We start from the raw sequence: 7,109 nt of genomic DNA, 5'->3' as shown, positions 1-7,109 counted from the left end.
TGCTGTTGTATAACTGCAATATTGTCTGAATAGGAAATTATAAATAACGTATGTTATATATAACGTAACATTTTAAATCGCACGTTATATTTCGTTACATCACGGCAATCTAATAGTTACATTATTGTGTTTGCTGTCGGGTTCTCATGGCAATGTAAAATTGTGTATTGTTAACATATATCCTCCATTTGTCTTTTGCTCACTTTTATTTCCAATCTTGGTTATCATTTCTGTTATAGAAAATAATATTGTCAAATGCCTTATTTTCTTTAATTTCCTTCTTCTTGTTCTATGCTTTTCTACATTTACTCATTATTTAGGCAGTTTTAAGCTTTTATCATATATATTATCTATATTATATCTATATTATTCTTACATATATATTTATACATCAAAAAGTTATTAAGTTGTAAGCAAAACTTTTTAAGTTTTAAAAGTTTAAAATCTTTAAAGTTATTAATGTTAGTGATATCTTATAATCAGGTATAATAAACTAATTGTGAACTAAGAAGATAATAATTCAAATGAACTTTGTAATAATAATTTTGAGTTATATAAGACTCCAGACAGGCTTACTGTTGTGGCATGAATAACATAATACATCATGCTTCCATGCTATTGCATAATTCATATCATAGCTACATGACGGATTTACAACGCATGGCAATTAATTCTACTTAATTTGAGTCAATTTAATCTGAACGATCAATTGGAATAAAAAAGATTATATTTAAAAATTTTGTTGCAGTAACTATTCATTCTAAATGCAAGAAAAATTAATTAAATCTATAACATTTTTTACAACTAAAGAGAGATTGCGATCAGAAACTTCAAAATCAACGGATTAATAAAAATAAAGACAAGAAAAATATAAAAGTATTCATTGCATCCAATTCTGAGAAAGTGCTTGTAAATACCGCATGCAATGTTTCTGTCATAAGCCATTTCGCGTACATCCAAGTAACATGACACAAGCAACCTATACTATAGAGAAGTATATAATCCTCCATTTATTACGTGAGATATTAAGTGAGATATAAGATATAAGTTTGTAATTACAACTCACCCGCGTGACTTCTAAATCCTAAGTCTCTCTTATATAAAGCAATACAAAATGACAATAATATAAAATAATGAAAACAAATATTAAAAGAAAAACTAAAAAAAATATATATATATATAATAATTATATAAAATAATGATATTTTAAAATCTAATTTTTGGATATGTTTTTATATTTAATGCATCAGTGCTCTTATTCAAATACTTGACTGCCAATTTATCAATTCTTACAGTATCTTACTGCAGTGATAACTACTGCACTTCGCGTGCAAATGTCCTAAGAAATACATTGAAGCAATTACCACAACCCGGTACTTTTCGACTATTCCCGATAAAATTGGGCGAGATCGAGGAAGGCGCTTGACTATTTTTTCAACTGGGCGAGATAAAAGTAAAGGATGAGGCTTCGTCTTCTGACACTTATCTACGTTCCCGTGAGCGTGTGTGAGAAATACGCTTGAGGATCCCGTCAGATGTTTTATCCGGCGCGGCGATCTGATTTATACGAAAATCGCGATCTCCGCGGAAATAAGGGAACGTGTTATTTAAGGGAGTTTCGCGAGCGAAGAGCGAGACTCCCACCCTTCATGGGGCGCTTCGTCGACGGGGGATCGCGCACAAATTTCTGCCGGTGATAATTTTTCAGCCGGTCCGCCCCTGCTTCGAGCCGGTAACGGTGAACGGGCTTAACGTTGAATTAATTCCGGTGCCGCGCGCGCGCGCGGGAGCGATAAGGGCGCGTTGGCGCGTACCTACCGAGGGAAGGCCAATCAAATTCCCATGATTCCGAATTAGCAGATGCTTTCGCCAGATCGAATGGACGCCCCGCGGCGACCCTCGAGGAGAAACCCCGTGGAATGCGCGCCCGGCCTTAAGATATTCACGACAACTATATTAGCCGCCTCAGATAGGATCGGCATCATACTGCGCCAGCGACACGCTCACGTGTAACCCCGGGGAGAGGGAGAAGGAGAAAGAGAGAAGAGGAGCTGCCTCCACGCCGCAGCATCCTTTCTTTCTTCTCCACACCTCCTTTTTGCGTTTTCGCCCTCGCGAATCGTGCGAATGTACGAAAGCCCGAGTCCCGACCTTTGGCGTATTAGTCGGCGTCAGTTATTTTCAACGCGATGCGCTCTCTCCGAGATCTATCTGTCTTCTTTTAATGCACCCAAGTAGAAAGAGCCTGGCCAGTGACTGGCAAGAAATTTTTGTTACTAGCTGCTTTCTGGTCAGTTTAGGTGACGCTTGCTTCATCAATAACTGGGTAATAAAATTAGATAGTTTCTGTTCAGTTTGTACACAGAGAAAGATTTATTAGATTTGGTTTCCGGATTGGAGCCGCGTGGATTCTTCTTTGTCTGATCCCGACGTTTTGCGAACATTTCAGTCCGCTTCATCAGGGAGGAATGACTCGATGCCCGAGAGAAAGATTTGTATCCACTTACAACGAATATATTCAAACTAACGATCTTTGTTTCGTACATAAGCGACGATATATTATTTTGTTAGAAAACTTTTAAGTCTTGAATTTCAACAATATATTACAAATTATACAAGTTATTATACAAATTATATAAGTTATAATTTGAATATTATAATAGTCTCACAAGAAATAAAATATGATTATTTTAGTAATAATGATATCTGTTTTGATAACAATATCTTTTTTCATTTAAAAACATTTAAAAACATGCTCATTATTTTTGAATAACAAGAACACAAACTTTTTTTCGTTAAATCATATAAAATATATTCTCTCGATTAACTTATCTTTGCTTAACGCTGTGATTTCATTTGAAGATTAACATGTCAAAAGTAGAGGTATTTTCTAAGAATGTTATTTTTTTCTATGTAACTAGTTTTTCATTAGTTTCTAACCAAACTTTTTTTTGTACAAAATCTGTCAAAAAGTTCTCATTTTCAATTGTTCGATTCTCTACATTATAAAAAATGATTGTATTTTATTATTAAATATAAAAATATTTTATTATTAAATATAAAAATAATGTAAAATTCGCATTTTTCCGAATGAAATAAAGTCTCTTTACGTGCAAATTTATTATTAAGAGATTGAAAAAGAGTTGTAGTTTTATTTTTAATTGCATTTTTTTGGCTTAGTTCCAGTAATTGGTCAAGAAACATTGCGGCCAGTATTTCTCGAGATTTTACTAAACAGAAAAATTACCCAGAATTTATTTACCATTTTTTATTGCTTAGTTTCTGGCAAGTAACTGACCAAGAAATACTGACCAATATTTTCCTGTCTAGTTTCTAAACAGTGTTGCTGTCTACTAAATCCTAAAAACTAGTCGGTTTCTGATGACCAGTTTTCCTGGAAAATTTTCTACTCGAGTACGTAGACATGTGTTTAGAGAAATCACCGTGCCATTGACCATTAGCGCGTTTGTCATTCGAACGTGAAGTATCGAGATATCGTGAAAGTTCAACTCAGATCGATAATTTTATCCGATTTCAGTGAAAGCTAATACGATCATTCGTATGAATATATATCTTTAATTACGCTTATCATGAATCAGTTGCATTCTGGTTCGTACGGCGCGTTCTCGATCGTTAGACACAGCACCGGAACGAACTTAATCGCCGAGTCCGTTCCACCTGATCGATACGGCGTTCACGAGCCGCTCATAATTTCGCTCGCGGACGTAATTACGCCGCGTTATAAATATCGGCATCGCTGGTGCGTGCTAAATTTCACGCTGCGCGGCTGATAACAATTTCGGGGCTCCGGGACTGGCTGGGGGAAGGGCCCGCGATCAGGCCGCGGCGCAGAGCCGCGTCGGGAACGAGATCGGACGGGCAGATTTCGCCGAGGCGAGGCTCGTCGAGACATTTTTCGCATTTCGTGGTGGACCGCGGACACGTGTTGCCGACACGGCCGCCTCGGTTTTATTGGGATTCGCGAAATTTCTCGCTGATCGGGCCCCGGGACGAGGCGCGCCGCGTTCTTCGGAGCCCGCTGAAAAATGCGATCCGCGCCCGGATAGGCGAGGAGGCCTCTACGGCGGGAGGGTGGAAAAAGGGAGGCAACGGCAAGATAGACCGGTGATTAATTTGACGAGCTGACAGATATATAGCAGAGGAATCAGAGGAATTCCCGTGGACAGGAGGGAACGCATTAGAGAGAAATCCCGCCGCCGAAATTAATGTCCCACGAGTGCCGCACGGGATCCTTTCCTCCGAGTCGTCAGGGAGTCATTAACATTTTAACAGCTCGACGTTAAGGCGGCTTATGAGTGAATTACGTATTCTAATATTTATCGATAATTATAAGACGGAGAAATGAAAAGAATTCGAGCCATCCTCGCCATACGACTACAATAAATAATAGAGACTTGTATCGAAATTAGTGTCTATTTAAAACTAATATACTCCAATTAACAATTATTGTTTCATATATAAGTAACGACATATAATTTTGTCAGAAAAATTTTGAAGTATCGAAATTCAACTCAATGTTACAATTTTATTTGAATATTACAATATTAAAATATTATAATATAATAATGATAAATAATAATAAATTGAATATTATAATATTATATATAATAATAATATATAATAATATTATAATAATCTCATAAAAAATAAAATATGATTATTTGAATGATATTTTCTCCCGACATTTAAAAATATTATGTTCTCAATTCAATATCTTTCTATTCATGAAAATTATTTTGGAATAATAAGAATACATTTTTCTTTATTAAATCATATAAAATATATTGATGCAAATAATTTATGTTCGTTTAAAACTACATATTTCTGCTTAACCAAAAATCTTGTTTGGTTAATTAGAATCTTATAAACTTGAACAGAATTTTAGTAACTTCAACCGAAATATTGGATCATTCTCACCAGACATTTAGTTAATCCAACCGGATTTTATTCCCGTGTATATATTCTCATTTTAAGATTTATACGAAAGAAACAACTTTGTTAGTACAACTGAATTTTCTGGGAACTAGATGAAAAACTCTTATGAACAGAAAAATTTGTGTAGAAGGTTGGTACACGATAAAAAAATTCAGTTACTCTCAACCAATTGCTCTCAATTATCTCAGTCGAGTTTTAATGCAGCTGAATGTTCAGACGAATGTTTTCGGTCACAGCAACAGAGATATGATTTATCGCCAGCGAGTTTTTCGTCTGGTCCCTATTTAGTTACCTAAATAGAAATACTTTTTTTCATGTAGGGGAGACCGAGTCTAGTTGGCTATCGGGGTAATTTGGCAAAATCGATCATTTTTAGTATCCTCTAATAAGTTACAAAATTAAGCAAACAAGACTTTTAAACCTCTGCTTGCTTGATTTTGAAATAAGTTAAGTATCAATGTCGAAACTTAATTCTGGAAATTCTCTTTGTTTCGGTTTTTAAATATAAATATTTAAAGTGCAAAACAATAAGAATATCCAGGATTAGATACGTATCCAGAAATTGGTATCTTTACCTTAAAGAACAATAGAAATAATCGATTGTCAATTTGCCTCGGTGACCAAATTGTCTGCCCCACATGTTAAAAGCGAAAATATTGGGAGTACAAATTAGTTCGGTCCGTTTTCAAAAAATGGCTCTGGCTGTTATGAATGTTTCATAGTGACAGCTGATTTCGGTGGTTTCAGAGAGGTTAGACATCTGTCAATAATATTCAGTTTATATCGCTTTCATACGAGTTTCATACAAACCCCTATTTTTTACTGTGTTGAATATGTCAAATTTTGTGTTAACTAAGCAGCATTTGCGGGAGGTTTTAGTTTTTTGCTTTAATTGGAAGAAAAGTGCAGCTGAAACGCATCGAATGCTTGTAGAAGTTTATGGTGACAATGCTCCAACTGATAAATCATGTAGGGAATGGTTTCGACGTTTCAAGAATGGTGATTTCAGCGTTGAAGACAAGTCTCGCTCTGGACAGCCAAAAAATTCGAAGACAAAGAATTGGAATCATTACTTCATCATTACTCGATGAAGATCCGAGTCAAACGCAAAAGGAGCTTGCAGAATCATTGGGAGTTACGCTTCGTTGATTCGTTTGAGCCGTGCATTACGAGAAAAACATAATACGAGCCGGAATACTAGCAAAGACATGACAAAGTTATTCTTCTGCATGATAACGCTTGGCCTCATGTCGCAAAAGTTGTAAAAAATTATTTGAAAACACTCAAGTGGATATTCGCCGGACATTGCTCCTTCTGATTACTGGTTGTTCCGACGGATGCAGCACGATTTGGCAGGTCACCGGTTCACTTCTTTCGCAGAAATCGAAAATTGGCTCCTAACTTGGATCGCCTCGAAAGACGAGACATTTTTTCGAGATGGAATTCGAAGATTGCCTGAGAGGTGGGAAAAAGTAGTAGCCAGCGATGGACAATACTTTGATTAATCTGTTCATTCATTTTGTTCTGAAATAAATGCATTTTTGACCACAAAAAAACGGACCGAACCAATTTATCCCCAATACTTTTCGAATGTTCCCTTTTCCGCGCTTCGGGATTCCTCACGAAATTTAATGGGTGGTACACGCGGCTAATTGCGCGGCCGAGGCGCAATTAGTATTCCACGCGGCAGCGTGTCGCTCCGAGGAGGCTTGACTTCCTTCGCACGTGACCGCGCGGGACAGGCGTGCGCGTGCGCGATTGAGGGAATCTGACGAAAATCCGTGATCGATTAACAATGTGCCGCGCGATATTGTCCCACCGGTGGTAATACATTACTCCCCGTCGCCGCAGACTTCCGGCTTCTGACGGCTTCTCCCGCCGTCCCGCGCCGCTCGTCCGCGCTGCGGATCGCGATGCGTATGCAGCGCGCGTACTGACAACGGTTGAACGATGCAGACGGTGTGAACGGTAAATGGTTATGACAGGGGCGCCTTGAATCTCTGATTCCCGCGATGTCACATTACACGGAAACGCTCGTCGTCGAACACTCGATCGCGTGTACATGATAATAAAGAAAGAGAGAGAGAGAGAGAGAGAGAGAGAGAGAGAGAGAGAGAGAGAGAGAGAGAGAGAGAGAGAGAGAGAGAGAGAGA

Source organism: Odontomachus brunneus, unplaced genomic scaffold (genome assembly GCF_010583005.1).
Source record: "Odontomachus brunneus isolate Ranch 3 - 2012 unplaced genomic scaffold, Obru_v1 Obru_scaffold_104, whole genome shotgun sequence".
Taxonomy (NCBI): Eukaryota; Metazoa; Arthropoda; class Insecta; order Hymenoptera; family Formicidae; genus Odontomachus; species Odontomachus brunneus.
The sequence above is the reverse complement of the archived record's forward strand: the minus strand, read 5'-3'. Positions refer to the sequence as shown.